Genomic DNA, 20612 nt, shown 5'->3' on the forward strand with positions numbered 1-20612 from the left:
CCATCGGGCCCCCGGGCCCGGCCAGGCGGTTGCTGGTCTGGTGTTGGCGGTGTTCGGGGGCCGGGCCGGCGTCAGCAGGCTGGAGTGCGGTCGCGGGTCGTGCGGCTCAAGTACAGCACGGCCCCCCGAGGAGAGGGGCGGCCCGTTGGCCCGACCTGCAGGTCAGAGCGAAAGGGAGGCGAAGCGCAAGGCTCTTTGGGCGCCCCGCGGCGGCCGCGTCCGTCTCCGGCCCTACCGGCCTGAAGGCGCCCGATCTCGTCTGATCTCGGAAGCTAAGCAGGGTCGGGCCTGTTTAGTATCTTGGATGGGAGACCACCTGGGAATTCCGGGTGCTGGAGGCTTTTTTGCCTACCAGAAGAGGTCCTTTAGCCCCCGCCCCGCGTCCCAATTCTTGGACCCACACCCCCCTCGCCCCCCCGCCACCCCCGCAGCCCCAGCCCCTCCCGGGGCGGGGGGAGTGAGTGGGTGGCCGGGGCCCCGACTCCCGCTGCAGACCTGGGTTGCCTCCCCGCGGCCCGCGAGCCCCTCCGCATTCGCATTCGGCTTTCAGGAAACCAGACGACCGGCCGTCCCGTCTCCCTCTGGGGCTCCTTTGGCTTGCCTCAGGCAATCCCGGGGCTTGCACCGACTCCAGCCAGAGCCCCAGCCCCCGCCCCACCCCCAGCCTCGCAGGCGATCGCGCATGCGCATGCGAGCGCGCGCACAGATCGATGTGCCCAAACGGGGCATCTGGCTTGTTGGCTTGGACTGGGGGTGGATCTATGCCTGGGAGTGGGACTGCTGAACCATAGGCTACTTCTACTTTTAGTTCCTTCGCGAACCTCCATACTCTTTTCCATCCCGGCTGTACCAACTCCCATTCCTACTCAGCGTGGAGGAGAGTTCCCTTTGCTCCACAGCTTCTCCAGCATCTGCTATGGACAGACATTGCAATGAGGCCCAGTCGGACTCGGGCGAAGTGGTCCCTCCTTGGCGTTTGGAGTTGAGTCTCTCCAATCATTAGTGACGTGGAGCAAGATGACCGTTTGGAAATGCAGATCCAATTCTGTCACCATCCTGCTCCAACGGCTCTTGTATTTTCCCATCATATTGAAGATACGACCAATTCCCTTCATGCCTGCTCCTCACGTTCTTCTCGGATGTCTTTTCCCTGGAATGCCCTCTGCACTCTTTGGCTTCCATCCCATAGGGCATTTTCATTTCTTGAACGTCCTAAGTTTCCCTGGTCACCTAGACTTCCAGGATGCTGTTTTCCCTGCCTGAAATTCTTCCTGCATCTCAACCCTGGTTTACGTAGGTTCAACCTATGGACCTCAACGCAATGGTTACTCTGAAAAGCCTTCCCTGACACCCAGGTTTTGGTGAGGGTAGAGGCCCCTCGACAAGTTCTCAAAGGATCTGCCTGTGATGTATCATTAGATTCGTCTCAGTGAAAGCAGGAACTCTGTGTCTGCTTCTCTCCGCCTTCTAGTTCCAGAAACTTATTACATGCCTCCCAGCTCATCGTAGGTGCTCAGGATTTACTCAGTGTGTGAAAGACAGAAAAGTTCTTGGAAGCGTCAAGGTGTCACTTGGCTCGGCACTTTTGATCTCTTTGTATATTTGGCGATTCCATTCTTTCCTTTCCTGGGTTCATGTGTACGCTATATTCAAGGCACAATCTAAGGCATTAAGACATATCCATCAGTATGGGTTCTTGCTTTCAAGGAACTCGTACAGCAGATTTCTACAGTTTAGGGCTTTTCAAATGCTCTAGAAGAATGTGAACGTTCAGTGTGATCCATTTTCATTTCCAAGAAAGATCGTTTGACTTCCATAGCAAAGGTGGAGACCTTCCGACGTGTAGTCCAATACTTAGACCTTGACCATGTCAGGCAAGTCTTGCGGTTCCTTCTGGAGGTGTGTGGCTCTTGCAGAAACGTGAAGATCTTCCATCGTCCTCGGACTTTGGTGTCATTTGCAATCATCAAGAAAGCTTCCAGGTATAGGTTCCAGACCACCACCGCACACACTCAGTAGCCAACGGAGTGGATTCCAGGAATATGCGTTGTTAACCAGCATCACCGTTGATATTGTTGCTGCACGCTCTATGCAGTGGCCAGGGCCTGGATTGTCCACTGGGTCTCATGTGGAATGGAAAGAAGGGCTTCCCCCCCACCCCACCCCACCCCCCACTCTTGACAGCCTTGTGACTAGAAACGGCCCCGAAACAAGAATCAGACAAACCAGATAAGCCCAGATGGTAGTCCATGAGATGAAGGAACTAAGCAGCTGGTTGGGATGGCGCCAAGGGGAAAGGTTGCTCTTTTTGTCTCCCGCTCTACTCCTTTCTTCCTGGACGCCTTAGGGGTTCATCATGGAGATTTGAAATAAAGTTCACCAAAGTCATATGTGTTGAATCAAGATTTTGCATTTCACCATCTCTCAAAAACGAAGAGTGCTTAACCTGCACAGGTTTCTTTCAAAAAAGTCAATTGCTTTTCAATTCTGGGGTTTCTCTCTTGCCTTGTTCAAGTAGCCTTAAGAGTAAAAATCAACGAAAACTAAAGAAAGATTCAAAGATACCAACAAAGGACACCTTCTGTTTCTTCAATCATCTTTCCACTTAGTAGCACACGAGCTCTTTTCTTTGTATTTTGCCTAGGGAATTCGCAATGTGCTGGTTCAGATGGCAAGGCATCCGCCCGCAGGAGACTCGGGTTTGATCCCTGGGTCGGGAAGATCCCCTGGAGAAAGAAATGGCAACCCACTCCAGTATTCTCGCCTGGGAAATGCCACGGACAGAGGAGCCTGATGGGCCGCACTCCATGGGGCCTATAAAAGTTGGGCTCAACCCAGCAACTACGAACAGAAGAATTTCCAAAGACCACACTCGTGTGTGTGTGTGTGTGTGTGTGTGTGTTTATCTCCCTCTCGCCGTCTTGGAGTCTGTCTCGGAAGCTTCATGGATTTCTTCCTCTGTCTCTCCCGACAGCCATCCGCCGGGCCTTTGATCTGGCCCAGGCCTCTCCCAGGTGCTATGGCTCTGGCTGAGGAGCTCGCGCAGGCCAGCTGTCTCCCATGGCGTGGGTGCGTGCGAGTGTGTGTGTCTGTCTGTGTGCCTGCCTGTGGTTCGTCTGCTCTCTCAGGAAGGTCGGGTGCTTGGCGGGCGGCGTGGGGACAAGGGGGGCGCCTCGGTAGGGCAAAGGGGCGGGGCTGAGGCGCTCCGGTCGACCGCGCCTCCGTGGCTCCCGGTGGGTTTGGGCAGCGGGCAGGTGCCGGGCAAGTTGGGCGCTCAAGATTCGCTGCGCCTAGGCCCGCAGGAGGTTCAGAGGCCCCCGGGCCGCGGGGATCGGGAGGCGGCGGGCCCCGAAGACCGACACCTCCGGGGTCGCGCGGCCCTGAGCAGCGAAGGGGATGGGGGGGGAGGCCCCGCTCAGCCAGCGCGGCCGGGTCTGGAGTGGCCGGGGGTGGGAGGGCGCCGAGACCTCCGCACCCCTCAGCCCACCCCCCAGGCCCCGCGCGCACGCACGCACGCCCTCCCGGTCACTGGGGGGTCCTGGAAGCCCATCGGGCCCCCGGGCCCGGCCAGGCGGTTGCTGGTCTGGTGTTGGCGGTGTTCGGGGGCCGGGCCGGCGTCAGCAGGCTGGAGTGCGGTCGCGGGTCGTGCGGCTCAAGTACAGCACGGCCCCCCGAGGAGAGGGGCGGCCCGTTGGCCCGACCTGCAGGTCAGAGCGAAAGGGAGGCGAAGCGCAAGGCTCTTTGGGCGCCCCGCGGCGGCCGCGTCCGTCTCCGGCCCTACCGGCCTGAAGGCGCCCGATCTCGTCTGATCTCGGAAGCTAAGCAGGGTCGGGCCTGTTCAGTATCTTGGATGGGAGACCACCTGGGAATTCCGGGTGCTGGAGGCTTTTTTGCCTACCAGAAGAGGTCCTTTAGCCCCCGCCCCGCGTCCCAATTCTTGGACCCACACCCCCCTCGCCCCCCCGCCACCCCCGCAGCCCCAGCCCCTCCCGGGGCGGGGGGAGTGAGTGGGTGGCCGGGGCCCCGACTCCCGCTGCAGACCTGGGTTGCCTCCCCGCGGCCCGCGAGCCCCTCCGCATTCGCATTCGGCTTTCAGGAAACCAGACGACCGGCCGTCCCGTCTCCCTCTGGGGCTCCTTTGGCTTGCCTCAGGCAATCCCGGGGCTTGCACCGACTCCAGCCAGAGCCCCAGCCCCCGCCCCACCCCCAGCCTCGCAGGCGATCGCGCATGCGCATGCGAGCGCGCGCACAGATCGATGTGCCCAAACGGGGCATCTGGCTTGTTGGCTTGGACTGGGGGTGGATCTATGCCTGGGAGTGGGACTGCTGAACCATAGGCTACTTCTACTTTTAGTTCCTTCGCGAACCTCCATACTCTTTTCCATCCCGGCTGTACCAACTCCCATTCCTACTCAGCGTGGAGGAGAGTTCCCTTTGCTCCACAGCTTCTCCAGCATCTGCTATGGACAGACATTGCAATGAGGCCCAGTCGGACTCGGGCGAAGTGGTCCCTCCTTGGCGTTTGGAGTTGAGTCTCTCCAATCATTAGTGACGTGGAGCAAGATGACCGTTTGGAAATGCAGATCCAATTCTGTCACCATCCTGCTCCAACGGCTCTTGTATTTTCCCATCATATTGAAGATACGACCAATTCCCTTCATGCCTGCTCCTCACGTTCTTCTCGGATGTCTTTTCCCTGGAATGCCCTCTGCACTCTTTGGCTTCCATCCCATAGGGCATTTTCATTTCTTGAACGTCCTAAGTTTCCCTGGTCACCTAGACTTCCAGGATGCTGTTTTCCCTGCCTGAAATTCTTCCTGCATCTCAACCCTGGTTTACGTAGGTTCAACCTATGGACCTCAACGCAATGGTTACTCTGAAAAGCCTTCCCTGACACCCAGGTTTTGGTGAGGGTAGAGGCCCCTCGACAAGTTCTCAAAGGATCTGCCTGTGATGTATCATTAGATTCGTCTCAGTGAAAGCAGGAACTCTGTGTCTGCTTCTCTCCGCCTTCTAGTTCCAGAAACTTATTACATGCCTCCCAGCTCATCGTAGGTGCTCAGGATTTACTCAGTGTGTGAAAGACAGAAAAGTTCTTGGAAGCGTCAAGGTGTCACTTGGCTCGGCACTTTTGATCTCTTTGTATATTTGGCGATTCCATTCTTTCCTTTCCTGGGTTCATGTGTACGCTATATTCAAGGCACAATCTAAGGCATTAAGACATATCCATCAGTATGGGTTCTTGCTTTCAAGGAACTCGTACAGCAGATTTCTACAGTTTAGGGCTTTTCAAATGCTCTAGAAGAATGTGAACGTTCAGTGTGATCCATTTTCATTTCCAAGAAAGATCGTTTGACTTCCATAGCAAAGGTGGAGACCTTCCGACGTGTAGTCCAATACTTAGACCTTGACCATGTCAGGCAAGTCTTGCGGTTCCTTCTGGAGGTGTGTGGCTCTTGCAGAAACGTGAAGATCTTCCATCGTCCTCGGACTTTGGTGTCATTTGCAATCATCAAGAAAGCTTCCAGGTATAGGTTCCAGACCACCACCGCACACACTCAGTAGCCAACGGAGTGGATTCCAGGAATATGCGTTGTTAACCAGCATCACCGTTGATATTGTTGCTGCACGCTCTATGCAGTGGCCAGGGCCTGGATTGTCCACTGGGTCTCATGTGGAATGGAAAGAAGGGCTTCCCCCCCACCCCACCCCACCCCCCACTCTTGACAGCCTTGTGACTAGAAACGGCCCCGAAACAAGAATCAGACAAACCAGATAAGCCCAGATGGTAGTCCATGAGATGAAGGAACTAAGCAGCTGGTTGGGATGGCGCCAAGGGGAAAGGTTGCTCTTTTTGTCTCCCGCTCTACTCCTTTCTTCCTGGACGCCTTAGGGGTTCATCATGGAGATTTGAAATAAAGTTCACCAAAGTCATATGTGTTGAATCAAGATTTTGCATTTCACCATCTCTCAAAAACGAAGAGTGCTTAACCTGCACAGGTTTCTTTCAAAAAAGTCAATTGCTTTTCAATTCTGGGGTTTCTCTCTTGCCTTGTTCAAGTAGCCTTAAGAGTAAAAATCAACGAAAACTAAAGAAAGATTCAAAGATACCAACAAAGGACACCTTCTGTTTCTTCAATCATCTTTCCACTTAGTAGCACACGAGCTCTTTTCTTTGTATTTTGCCTAGGGAATTCGCAATGTGCTGGTTCAGATGGCAAGGCATCCGCCCGCAGGAGACTCGGGTTTGATCCCTGGGTCGGGAAGATCCCCTGGAGAAAGAAATGGCAACCCACTCCAGTATTCTCGCCTGGGAAATGCCACGGACAGAGGAGCCTGATGGGCCGCACTCCATGGGGCCTATAAAAGTTGGGCTCAACCCAGCAACTACGAACAGAAGAATTTCCAAAGACCACACTCGTGTGTGTGTGTGTGTGTGTGTGTGTTTATCTCCCTCTCGCCGTCTTGGAGTCTGTCTCGGAAGCTTCATGGATTTCTTCCTCTGTCTCTCCCGACAGCCATCCGCCGGGCCTTTGATCTGGCCCAGGCCTCTCCCAGGTGCTATGGCTCTGGCTGAGGAGCTCGCGCAGGCCAGCTGTCTCCCATGGCGTGGGTGCGTGCGAGTGTGTGTGTCTGTCTGTGTGCCTGCCTGTGGTTCGTCTGCTCTCTCAGGAAGGTCGGGTGCTTGGCGGGCGGCGTGGGGACAAGGGGGGCGCCTCGGTAGGGCAAAGGGGCGGGGCTGAGGCGCTCCGGTCGACCGCGCCTCCGTGGCTCCCGGTGGGTTTGGGCAGCGGGCAGGTGCCGGGCAAGTTGGGCGCTCAAGATTCGCTGCGCCTAGGCCCGCAGGAGGTTCAGAGGCCCCCGGGCCGCGGGGATCGGGAGGCGGCGGGCCCCGAAGACCGACACCTCCGGGGTCGCGCGGCCCTGAGCAGCGAAGGGGATGGGGGGGGAGGCCCCGCTCAGCCAGCGCGGCCGGGTCTGGAGTGGCCGGGGGTGGGAGGGCGCCGAGACCTCCGCACCCCTCAGCCCACCCCCCAGGCCCCGCGCGCACGCACGCACGCCCTCCCGGTCACTGGGGGGTCCTGGAAGCCCATCGGGCCCCCGGGCCCGGCCAGGCGGTTGCTGGTCTGGTGTTGGCGGTGTTCGGGGGCCGGGCCGGCGTCAGCAGGCTGGAGTGCGGTCGCGGGTCGTGCGGCTCAAGTACAGCACGGCCCCCCGAGGAGAGGGGCGGCCCGTTGGCCCGACCTGCAGGTCAGAGCGAAAGGGAGGCGAAGCGCAAGGCTCTTTGGGCGCCCCGCGGCGGCCGCGTCCGTCTCCGGCCCTACCGGCCTGAAGGCGCCCGATCTCGTCTGATCTCGGAAGCTAAGCAGGGTCGGGCCTGTTTAGTATCTTGGATGGGAGACCACCTGGGAATTCCGGGTGCTGGAGGCTTTTTTGCCTACCAGAAGAGGTCCTTTAGCCCCCGCCCCGCGTCCCAATTCTTGGACCCACACCCCCCTCGCCCCCCCGCCACCCCCGCAGCCCCAGCCCCTCCCGGGGCGGGGGGAGTGAGTGGGTGGCCGGGGCCCCGACTCCCGCTGCAGACCTGGGTTGCCTCCCCGCGGCCCGCGAGCCCCTCCGCATTCGCATTCGGCTTTCAGGAAACCAGACGACCGGCCGTCCCGTCTCCCTCTGGGGCTCCTTTGGCTTGCCTCAGGCAATCCCGGGGCTTGCACCGACTCCAGCCAGAGCCCCAGCCCCCGCCCCACCCCCAGCCTCGCAGGCGATCGCGCATGCGCATGCGAGCGCGCGCACAGATCGATGTGCCCAAACGGGGCATCTGGCTTGTTGGCTTGGACTGGGGGTGGATCTATGCCTGGGAGTGGGACTGCTGAACCATAGGCTACTTCTACTTTTAGTTCCTTCGCGAACCTCCATACTCTTTTCCATCTCGGCTGTACCAACTCCCATTCCTACTCAGCGTGGAGGAGAGTTCCCTTTGCTCCACAGCTTCTCCAGCATCTGCTATGGACAGACATTGCAATGAGGCCCAGTCGGACTCGGGCGAAGTGGTCCCTCCTTGGCGTTTGGAGTTGAGTCTCTCCAATCATTAGTGACGTGGAGCAAGATGACCGTTTGGAAATGCAGATGCAATTCTGTCACCATCCTGCTCCAACGGCTCTTCTATTTTCCCACCATATTGAAAATATGACCAATTCCCTTCATGCTTGCTCCTCACGTTCTTCTCGGATGTCTTTTCCCTGGAGATTATTTAGTATAGCTGATCTGGAACCCTTGTTTTTTAATTCTCAGCATTACTGTTCTTTGCTCGCTTTTACTTATATTTGTTTTTTAAATGGTTAAATATTGCAGTGTATAGGGTAAAAAAAAAAAAAAAAAAACTCTCTCTTCCAACAGACTTCCCTCCCACTCTTCCATGTTGTCCAACATTTTAGGGGAAACCACTATTGATAGTTGGGCTTCTCTGGTGGCTCAACCGGTAAAGAACCCACCTGCTGATGCAGGAGACATAAAGAGACGTGGGTTTAATCCCTGGGATGGGAAGATTCCCTGGAGGAGGGCATGGCGACCCACTCTAATATTCTTGCCTGGAAAATTCCACGGACAGAGGAGCCTGGAGGCCTACAGTCTGTGGAGTTGCAAAGAGTCAGACAAGACTGGGCACTTGTGCACTCACTATTATCAGTTTGCTGTATACATATGCAATTTCCATGTGTGTGTCTTAAGTACTGATACATTCATTCACATACATATGGGTATATACACGGTCCAAGATTTTTTAAATTTGTATTATATTTAATTTTTATTGAATTATAATTGACATACAATATAATGTTAGTTTCAGGTGTACAACATAGTGATTTGACAGTTTTTTAATTTTAATTATTTTTTTATTGAAGGATTTTGCTTGACAGAATTTTGTTGTTTTCTATCAAACCTCAACATGAATCAGCCATAGGTATGCATATATCCCCTCCCTTTGGAACCTCCCTCCCCTCTCTCTTGGAGAAGGCGATGGCACCCTACTCCAGTACTCTTGCCTGGAGAATCCCATGGACGGAGGAGCCTGGTAGGCTGCAGTCCATGGGGTCGCGAAGAGTCGAACACGACTGAGCGACTTCACTTTCACTTTTCACTTGCATGCATTGGAGAAGGAAATGGCAACCCACTCCAGTGTTCTTGCCTGGAGAATCCCAGGGACCGGGGAGCCTGTTGGGCTGCCGTCTATGGGGTCGCACAGAGTCGGACACGACTGAAGTGACTTGGCAGCCCCTCTCTCTCCCCACCCCACCCCTCTAGGTTGATACAGTGCCCCTGTGTGAGTTTCCTGAGCCATGCAGCAAATTCCCATTGCCTATCTATTTTACATATGGCAGGCTAAGATTTTTGAAAATAGTTTTACTCCAAACTAGAACCTAACTAAACCAAACTAAAAATGGCGGGGGAGGGTGATAAAATGGGAGTTCTGAACAACAAAATAAATATCATTTCTAATAGAAATTGTTATTTCTCTTATCATTGCTCATCTAGAAATAATCATGAAATTTTTAAACATTTTTATTTATTTGACTGCACTGGGTCTTAGTTGTGCCATGTGAGTTCTTTAGCTGCAGCATGCAAACTCTTGCGGCATGTGGGATCTAGTTTCCTGAACGCAGATGGAACCCAGCCCCCTGCATTGGGAACACAGACTGAGCCACTGGGCCACCAGGGAATTCCCTAGAAATTCTCATAAAATTTGACAAAAGCTTTTCAGGCTTCCCAGGTGGAGCCAGTGTTAAAGAACTCACCTGCTGGGACTTCCCTGGTGGTCCAGGGGCTAAGACTCCATGCTCCCAATGCAGGGGGCCTGGGTTTGATTTCTGGTCAGGGAACTAGATCCCACATGCTTCAACTAAGGGTTCACATGCTTCAACAAAATTGCAACCAAATAAATTAAAAAAAGAAAACTCACTTGCTAATGCAGGTGATATAAAGGACACTGGGTTCGATCCGTGGGTCATGAAGATCCCTTGGAGGAGGTCATGGCAACCTACTCCAGTATTCTTGCCTGGAGAATCCCACAGACAGAGGAGCCTGGCCAGCTATAGTCCATGGGGTCTCCAAGAGTCGGACATGACTCGGTGACTAACACACATGAAGGGGTCCTCAGTGCTATGCATGGTGGGTAGGGTGGAATTTATTCTTTGGAACAGTCTGTTATCTCTTGCTTCATAGGATTAGTTTGGTACTTTAGAAAGATCATTCTGGGACCAGAATAGAGGATGGATTAGAGACAGTGAAACCAGCTGAGGGGTTACTGCAATGTGCCAGGCAAAGGGGGGTGAGTGTGTGAACTGAGAACGTGGAGCTGGATGTGCACAAGTCAAAGGAGAAAAGGGGTCTGGATGAAGAGACCTCGGAGGAAGACTCACAGAACCTGAAAACCAGTTGGATATGGAGGTGAAGGGGAGCTGGTAGACACTCTTCCTTCTCATCTCCTAAATCTTTAAAAAATGTTTATTAATTTATTTGACTGTGCTGGGTCTTAGTTGCAGCACACAAGGTCTTTAGTTGCAGTATGTGGGATTGAATTTCCTGGCCAGTGATAGAACCTGGGCCCCAGCCCTGGGAGCAAAGAGTCTTAGCCACTGGACCACCAGGGAAGTCCCTAAGATCTTTCTTTCTAAGCAGGAACTTTGTATCTCTTGCCAACTCTGGCCAGGTAACTGGGGCTCAATTAAAGTTTTCTTTATTTTTGTTCTAAATGTATTTCAGTTTTTTTCAATTAAAATTTTTGAAGAAATCCTTCATTTTGTTTTTTGGGTTTTTTTTTTGTTTTTTTTTTTTGTTTTTTTTTTTTTTTTATCCACTATACAATCCTAAGCAATTCCTGTTCATGTTTTGATTACCAAAATTTTAATGCTTTTTTTCCCTTCAAAGTATGATTTCAACTAATACAATAGTTCTTATTACTCACCCGGTCATTCAAAAGCTGATGGTTTAGGGGTGTCAAGGTACTCATCTTTGTCTGCATTTTGGGACCATTTGTGTTTTTTGGAGGTGGAAATGCCATCATGAAATAACTGAATATTCTTCGGTAAGAAAAACTATGTCTTCAGAAGAAATGAATCATACAATCTTCAGAATACTAAAAATACTAATACCATATAATCTTTTTCAGTACACTGGGACAGGGACTAGCGGGAGAGTGACATTTACTGGGAGTATTTTATATGTCAGGCACTTAACAGGTTTGTTCAGTTAAACCCATAACAATATGGTAAGGTGGTGGGTTTTAGCTTATTTTACAGATGAAGAAAATGAGGCTCACTTTGCTTTGCCCAGAGTTATACAGACAGTAGGTGGTGAAACAGAGAATCAGACCCAGGTCTGTTTAACTCTGTTTGATTTTCACTGGACCAAGCGGGAAAAATCAGAATCACTCTTAGCTAAGAACATACCATATTGGTCAGAAAGAAGTATTTATAAAATCACTGTGCAATCTGATCTACTCCATTTTGTCCCTTGTGACCTCCTTCTTCCTCTGTTAACTTTCTGACATCTAGCTAACAAGGGCTCTAGCTTGCTACCATGTTTAAGAAGTAGAATAGTACAATGGACAAGGCCAAGAATTTATATATGGGCAGATTTGGGTTTATTGAGAAAAATACACTGGGGAAAATATACAGTACACCCAGTACTGTATATGTCTGCCTTCATTTTTGTGGCCTCACGGCATGTGGGATCTCAGTTCTCCCACCGGAGATGAACTCACATCCCTTGTATTGGAAATGTTGAGTCTTAACCATGACTGCTGTTGTTCAGTCACTAAGTTGTGCCCAGCTCTTTGCAACTCCATGGACTGAAGTACACCAGGCTTCCCTGTCCTTCACTATCTCCAAGTTTGCTCAGACTCATGTCCATTGAGTTCGTGATGCCATCCAACCATCTCATCCTCTTTTGCCTCCCTTCTCCTCCTGCCTTCAATCTTTGCCAGCATCGGGGTCTTTTCCAAGGAGTCGGCTCTTTGCATCAGGTGGCCAAAGTTCTGGAGCTTCAGCTGCAGCATCAGTCCTCCCAATGAATATTCAGGGTTGATTTCCTTTAGGATGGACTCATTTGATCTCCTTGCTGTCCAAGGGAGTCTCAAAGGTCTTCTCCAGTACCACAATTAAAAGGCATCGATTCTTCAACGCTCAACCTTCTTTATGATCCAATTCTAACCATTGGACAGCCAGGGAAGTCCCTATGTATGTCTTCATTGGATTAAAGCACTCTAATTTCCACGAGGGATTACTTTTCCCTCAGTGTTTAGGGTCTGCTGGGTTGGTTAATCGAGGTGGCCTCCCCTTGCCCAGTCATAAGACTAAGCTAGGCCAGGTAACTGATGCTGGCTTATCCTTGCTTTACAGCCAAGGTGATCATTCAAAGTACCATAGATGCTCTGCGTAGACTGTTAAGCTGTTCTTAGACTCTTCTTGGAGGGGCTTCCTTGGTGGTGCTAGTGGTAAAGAATCTGCCTGCCAATTCTGGAGACAGAAGAGATGCAGGTTTGATCCCTGGGCCAGGAAGATCCCCTGGAGGAGGCCATGGCAGCCCACTCCAGTATTCTTGCCTGGAGAATCCCTGGGGCAGAGGACCCTGGTGGGCTATGGTCCACAGGGTCACAAAGAATCAGACACGACTGAAGCAACTTAGCATGCATGCATGTCCTTTCTTATCCATTTTGTGGGCCACCTGATAGCCTTCAATAAATTTCACCTACATTAGCTAGAAGACCCTTCTTGTAGGGGCATCCCTGGTGGCTCAGATGGTAAGGAATCTGCCTGCAGTGCGGGAGACCTGAATTCGATCCCTGGGTTGGGAAGAGTCCTTGGAGGAGGGCATGGCAACCCACTCCAGCATTCTTGGCTGGAGAATCCCCATGGACGGAGGAGCCTGGCGGGCGACAAAGAGTTGGAAACAACTGAGCGACTAAGCACACAGCACACACACATTAGCTAGAATCTATTTCTGTTGTTTGCAACCAAAACTTTTTACATTACACAGTTTGGATCCTGGCTCTAAAACTTACTAGCTTTGAAACTTTTTGCAAGTAGTCACTCAGTCATGTCTGACTAACTCCATGGACTGCAGCATGCCAGGCTTCCCTGTCCTTTCCCATCTCCCGGAGGTTACTCAAACTCATGTCCATTGAGTCAGTTATGCCATCCAACCATCTCGTCCTCTGGCATCCCCTTCTCCTCCTGCCTTCAATCTTTCCCAGCATCAGGGTCTTTTCTAATGCGTGGGCTCTTCGCATCAAGTGGCCAAAGAATTGGAGCTTCAGCTTCAGCATCAGTCCTTCCAATGAATACTCAGAACTGATCTCCTTTAGGATTGACTTGGGCAGGTACACACTGCTATACTTAAAATGGATAACCAACAGGGACCCATGATATAGCACAAGGAACTGTGCTCAATGGCAGCCTGGCTGGGGGAGAATGGATACATGTATATGTATGGGTGAGACCCTTCATTGTTCATGTGAAACTACCACAACACTGTTAATTGGTTATACTCCAACACAAAATAAAAAGTTAAAAAAAAATAAAATAGCATCACCACAGACTTTCTTAGAACTTCCTGTTATTTCCAGAGTTCTTCAAAGCCTCTCCTTGAAGGGGGCACAACAAAATATTTTAAGGTAAAAATATTTAAAGCAGATGGATGGCATTTTTCAGTATATAGCTTCAGTGTTTCTGTTTGTTTGTGCCTTCTTCCTCTCTGAAGGTATGTTTCAGATCCAAAGCAGTGGTGCTGAGTTGGAGCCTGCACAGGATTTGCCTACCTGACCCAGGGCTCCAAAAAGTATAGCAACAAATATAAGACAATTTAAAAAAAGATTTCTTTTTATTTATTTATCTGGCTGAGCCAGCTCTTTGTTAGGGCATGTGGGATGTAGTTCCCTGACCAGGGATAGAACCCAGGTCCCCTGGACCACCAGGGAATTCACCCAGACAATATTTTGATCCACATGCCACAACGAAGACCTGGCACAGCCAAATAAATAAAAACAAATATATATTTTTTAAATTAACCGTTAGTTTTGGACTTACAGAGGATTCCCCCAAATGCTAGATCTGAAATTTTGTGACTCTCACTTGACATGTAATATTCCCTCTCAGGTTTAAATTAGAGCTGAAGAGAAAGCCAATAGTTTTAAAACCTCAGGGTTTTAAACCATAGATAATGTCTTCCTGCAGTTGCCTGCTGATACCACTCCACTGGAATAAGGGGAAATAAAGGAGGTTCAGATGAGCCCTCACATTCTTAGCTCCTAACAGCTAAGTTGCAAAGATGTAAGAAATGATTTCATTACAGTATTATTAATTGGCTGCTATAAAAATACACATGAACAGGCAATTATATAAAGCATGGTCACTGAGTCTAGATCTGCTCAGTTAAAAATCACATATTTCCTTTTTTATTGCTATTTATTCATGGTTGATGTTTCTTCTATTTAAATTGATTGAAGTTGTGTGTACACAACAATTTTTATTTATCTGTTTAGGCTAAGCCACTCGGCTTGCAAAATCTTAGTCCCCAACCAGGGATTGACCCTGGTCCTCGGCAATGAACATACAGAGTCCTAACCTCTGGACTGCCAGGGAATTCCTTAAACCAATTGTTTTCCATCTTTTATTTTATTTTTTTCAGGCCTATAAAACTCTTTGAGGATATGATGAAAACTATGAATCTTCTCCCTAGAAAAATTCATATTAACATTGCTGCTGCTGCTGCTAAGTCACTTCAGTCGTGTCCAACTCTGTGTGATCCTACAGACGGCAGCCACCAGGCTCCCCCGTCCCTGGGATTCTCCAGGCAAGAACACTGGAGTGGGCTGCCATTTCCTTCTCCAATGCATGAAAGTGAAAAGTGAAAGGGAAGTCACTCAGTCATGTCCGACTCTTAGTGACCCCATGGACTGAAGCCTACCAAGCTCCTCCATCCATGGGATTTTCCAGGCAAAGTACTGGAGTGGGGTGCCATTGCCTTCTCCGCATATTAACATTACATTTTGCTTATACCAGGTTAAAACCGTCTGTTGTAAGCTCAGAAACTCTCTTTTCCCAGTTTGAGTAGAAAACAATCTGACTGATTCTAAGCACGATTTCTGATTAAGACAAAGTAGTTTTTCCAGGTCCTCCCTAAGGTTTTGCTGTTTTTTTTTGTTTTGTTTTTTTTTCTTTTTTCCTTCCTGGTTCTTCAGAGCTAGAAATCATTTGAATTAGGCTTTTTTTTTTTCAAGTCAATTTGAGTAAAGTTTGGTTTTCAGGAGATGGGCCTGGCTGAGCAAAAGAGCCCTCTTGGTAATAGTCTTCCTGAAGCAGGCATATGGAGGTATCCTGCCCTGGTTTTTGTCATTATCCTTTTACAGTTTTTTTCCTCTGTCCACTCTAGAAGATGGGCAGTGTGCATATCTGCATGTCCACACTGGTTCACAGTATAGACCACTCAGACGCTTTCATACAACATACCAAAAAATTACAAGACAAAGCAAGTTGCCTTCCCTCCTTCTACATACAAACCTGGCTGTTGTTTTTTCATGACCTCTTTCCCCCTTAATGGCTGTCCTTGCATGTTCCCCTTTAATTTTTCTTTGGATAAAGGGGAAGAAAAAGGGCTTCTGGCCCTTACCCCCAGTGTGTGCTTCTAGTGTCATGCTTAAAGGCAAGGCTAGGTCCTCTGGTCAAGTTCCAGTGGTAACACACCTCCAATCCCATCTTCAAAGCCATTCTTCACACTGTCACCATTGCACAACTTCACTAAAGACTTATTAGGTTTGTATTACAGGTATAAAGACAAGTCTTGCCTGTAATGGAGATTACAGTCTACTACAAGAGGGTTTTTTTAACAAAAAAAATGTATATATTTAAGGTGATGTTTTAGTATATGTACACATTGTGGGATGCTTACCACAATCAAACTATGTAACATATCCATCACCTCCCATAGTTACTGTGTGTGTGTGCATGTGTGCGTGTGTGTGCATGTGTGTGCTTCTGTGTGTGTGATTACCCTTGAGATCTACTCTTCTAGTAAATTTCAAGTATATAATATATTATTATTAACTATAGTCACCATGATCTCTGGGCAGGAAGATCCCCTGAAGAAGTTAATGGCAACCCACTCCAGTGTTCTTGCCTGGAGAATCCCATGGACAGAGGAACCTGGTGGGCTACAGTCCATGGGGTTGCAAGAGTGGGACACAACTTAGCGACTAAACTACCACCACCATCACCACATAGTCACCATGCTGTACATAAGGTCTCTAGAACTTATTCCTTTTATAACTGAAGGTTTGTACCCTTTGATCAATATCTCCACACTTCCCTCCTCCCCAACTTTGGCTAACCACTACTCTATTCAGGGAAGTATTTTTTTAAAGGTCTGTTTGTCATTTGTCAGCTCAAAAACCTTCAGAGACTCAGTAATGGCTACAGAATCCTTAGCATGCTGATCTAGGTGCACCATGAATTTACCTTTTTGGTTCATCCTCCTTCCTCTCCCTTCATGCACTATCTGTACAGACACACTGAACTTCAGATCAGAGAATGTGGTACAAAACTGGTGCTTCTCTGCTAATGTGGTTTTCTGAATGTGCTCACCTGAATCCTAAACTCAGTAGTACACAGTAGGTGCTCAATAAAACCTTGTCTCAATCAGCGGAATGAATGAACACAATAGTGGAGGTGAGGTGGTTTAAGGATTAAAGCTAGTGGCAAAGAAGGTACAACTCAACATTAGGAACTGAACATTGGGGTTAGACTCAGGATAATCGGGTTTTTATTTGGCGTTTACAGAGCAGAACACGGTTGAGTTTCTCCACTAACACACAGCTCACCCATTGTAAGCTGCAGTATCATCAGAGAAGGAAATAGAGATTGCCAGGAAATGATCAGGAAATAGGGTACGGATGTGAGAGTTGGACTGTGAAGAAGGCTGAGCACCGAAGAATGGATGCTTTTGAACTGTGGTGTTGGAGAAGACTCTTGAGAGTCCCTTGGGCTGCAAGGAGATCCAACCAGTCCATTCTGAAGGAGATCAGCCCTGGGATTTCTTTGGAAGGAATGATGCTCAAGTTGAAACTCCAGTACTTTGGCCACCTCATGCGAAGAGTTGACTCATTGGAAAAGACTCTGATGCTGGGAGGGATTGGGGGCAAGAGGAGAAGGGGACGACAGAGGATGAGATGGCTGGATGGCATCACTGACTCGATGGACGTGAGTCTCAGTGAACTCCGGGAGTTGGAGATGGACAGGGAGGCCTGGCGTGCTGCGATTCATGGGGTCGCAAAGAGTCGCACACGACTGAGCGACTGATCTGATCTGATCTGATCTAGATTTAAATATGAATTCATCTTATATTCAACTAGGTGGAAACAAAGAGAAACTATAAGACAATGCAAAGACCTAGTGCTTTGATAAGCACAGAAGTAATTATTTGTTGGTTGTTAATTTCATATATACGATGCACCTGGTCATTTAACTGCTAATACACAGCAAAATGTAATTCCCGGGGTCACTGCCAAGCCTCGTGAGAAGCCCAGGAGGACCTGAGAGAAGAGCTCTCAAAAGAGTCTCCATCTTTTTCATGCAGCGATCACTGCTCTCACCTCTTTAAGGCTTTCTCTTCAAGTCTTTCTCCTCAAGCCTCTAGCGCTGGTGTTGCCATAGCTCCTGTTTCTGTGACTCCGTCTAGCCCCCACCCCTTCCAGTAGGCCAATCACTACCTATAAATCTTTTCGCTGGCATCCGGGGTCTCTTAGGCAACAATGTGTGGTCTCTTGATTGGCTGGGAGATCCTGGAGGGCTGGCTCCAAATTTGGGCACGGGGACAAAATGGAAAAGTGGGAGGGCCCAGAGGGTGGGAAAGGCTGCCATCTCTCAATAGAGTGCTAGGACGAATATGCAGCCAATCCTGAAACAAACAGCATTAAATGCCCCCTTTCAAGCTGTAAGTATGTTCCAAATCAGGCCAACCTACTGAGCATGCCCAGTTATATCGTTCTGGTCACACCGGGGTTCTGAAACGTAAACTCCGTTTCTCCGGGTTTTTAGAGTGGCCAACAGGTAAAAGAAGGTTGCAGGAAAAACAATTCTGGAGAGGTTCAATGAAAGAATAGCACCTGCACACAGGAAGTGAAAGAACGTGGGAAAATTGCCCAACACACAAACTCAGCAATGCTTCCACATGAATTGTACTTGATTGGATTAAGGAATTCAGGCCGACTAACAGATACACCAGGGAACCAGCAGATGGCATGCCTGAATAAGGATAACTCCAAATTTGGGGAATTTTTCAATCTGGTCTAATTTCATTAATGAAATTTATGAAGCATCTACCATGTAATGAGAGGCAGAGTGAGAATGCAAGAATAAAAAAAAAGAAATCTAATGAGGAGGATTTGAAAGTACAATGTAGAAATAACTACTGGTATAGAACTATAAACTAATGCTGGAGAAAAACAACATTTCAGAAGGGACATCTGGGAAGTGTAAAACAGTTCTTATGGGCAGCAGCTAACCAAATTCAAAAAAGAAGACTTTTCTCATTATCTCACGTTCTCTAAAATACATAAAAATGTACTCTCTTCCAAGGTAAATAAATGTAAACCCTATGTTTATATTGTTTCATTGTTTTGAAATAGGCAGCATTCGTATATCTCCCGTTTAAAAAACAATGAAAAGTAAAGCTCATAGAGGTTGCTGCCTTCTTTAGAGTTGACAAAGGCTCAGTAAGTGGCCAAACTGAAACTTATGGTGTCTGAATTCCATCCCAGTGGTTTTAAGTATGGTTGTATGTTTTATGATCAGGTTGTACGTAAAATGAATAAACAAAGACTTTTGCAGGGGTGGAGGCCTGGGGGAGGTAAGTAGATGCATTACTGAATTACCATGTATTACCGGTTAACATGGATGGTTTCAAAATGGGTTCATCCAGAAAGAGACCAGTTTTAACAACTCCCTGGGAGAGTGTTGGGTCTCAGTGAAGTTCCTGAGCTACCAGGGAAGCCCTAAAGACTTTCTATTGGTGGTTATAACATTGAATGAAAGAAAGATGGGATTAAAGAGAGCCCGACACTTTATCCCTGTTAGATCTGAATATTTTTATCCCTGAAAATAAGGTCCCTTTCATTGATCCTCTTAACTAGCATTCTCTGGACCTCTCCTTGTTCAGCCCTTCATCAGTGTGACTGCTGATCCCCCAGTGAACACCACCATTCACATTGTGTTCATGGTGAGCACATTGGCTCAATGTCCTTGAAAATTTAACATTACTTTCATTTAATTTTTTTTTTAATTCCTTTTAAAAATATTTATTTGGCTGCACTGGATCTTAGTTGCAGCACACAAGATCTTGGATCTTTAGTTGCAGTTTGTGGAATCTAGTTCCCAGTTGTTCTTCAGTCGCTAAGTCGTGTGTGACTCTGAAACCCCATCAACTGCAGCACTCCAGGCTTCCCTGTCTTTCACTAGTTCCCAGACCAGGGATTAAACCTAGGTCCTCTGCATTGGGAGGGTGGAATCTTAGTTACTGGACCACCAGGGAAGCCCCTCAACATTATTTTTAAAGGAAACATTTCAACCATAAAGAAAAGTTTACAGACTTGCCTAAGAAACACCCTTTTCTCCCTGCAGAGATTTTTTAAAAATGTTAACATTTTGCTTCATGTGTGTGATTAAGAGTTGAAGCCTGTTTTACATGCTGCCCAGATCTCATTTCCCACCCTGCCTGCCTAGAAGCATCCACTGTCATAAAATTTAGTGTGCTGCCTACTTGTCCACTTTTTTTGCTTATTATATATACATGTTTGGCCTTGTAAACAGTGTGACTGTTTTAAAGAGCTATCATAATTTACATACTTTGTAGTTCGCTTCTTTCACTCAGTGGTCTATTTCTGAGATGTGATCATGTTGATACATTCAACGATAATTTCTACATCATTCCCACCTCCCACTAGGAGCCAAGATATGTTCTATGCCTGACAGTTTTCACAAGACCATGTGTAAATTGCATAAAAATGCGAGAGCAGCACATCTCTAGAGGATCTGAAGGTACAAGGGATCTAGAAGTACCCGAAGCAGGTCTATACTGCTTTTCATAAATGCTCTTAGCTGCTTCACTCACCTTCAGTAGAGGCAGTGTTGGCTCCACAACACACAATGACTTGATAAGAATCAGCCTATGGATCAATGTTATTTTTTTTTTAGAAAGTATTACTGCATTAGTATTTATTAACGAAATTGAAAATGTCATTTCAGATCCCCTTTATGGTGCAATTCGCATAGCTCATCTGACATTAAACGATATTTATGACTGTCTAAGCTCAGTATTTATTGTCATTTAGGGAGCATCTTCAAAACAGATTGTTTCACTGGTGGCTCAAACAGTAAAGAATCTGGCTGCAATGCAGGAGACCTGGGTTCCATCCCTGGGTCGGGAAGATCCCCTGGAGAAGGGAATGGCAACCCACTTCAGTATTCTTGCCTGGAGAAGTCCATGGACAGAGGAACCTGGTGGGCTACAGTCCATTGGATCACTCACAAAGAGTCGGACACGACTGAGGGACTAACACTTCCACT

The 20612-nt window shown here is 48.6% G+C and overlaps 3 pseudogenes; all 3 read left to right on the top strand.

Annotated features, from left to right (window-relative positions):
• Positions 1–221: 221 nt before the first annotated feature.
• On the top strand, positions 222–341 carry LOC129633531 (uncharacterized; annotated as a pseudogene).
• A 3426-nt stretch (positions 342–3767) lies between these two features.
• LOC129633550 (uncharacterized) lies at positions 3768–3887 on the top strand (annotated as a pseudogene).
• Positions 3888–7311: 3424 nt separating this feature from the next.
• On the top strand, positions 7312–7431 carry LOC129633532 (uncharacterized; annotated as a pseudogene).
• Positions 7432–20612: the final 13181 nt, after the last annotated feature.

The sequence above is a fragment of the Bubalus kerabau genome, chromosome 18 (assembly GCF_029407905.1).
Source record: "Bubalus kerabau isolate K-KA32 ecotype Philippines breed swamp buffalo chromosome 18, PCC_UOA_SB_1v2, whole genome shotgun sequence".
NCBI lineage: Eukaryota > Metazoa > Chordata > Mammalia > Artiodactyla > Bovidae > Bubalus > Bubalus kerabau.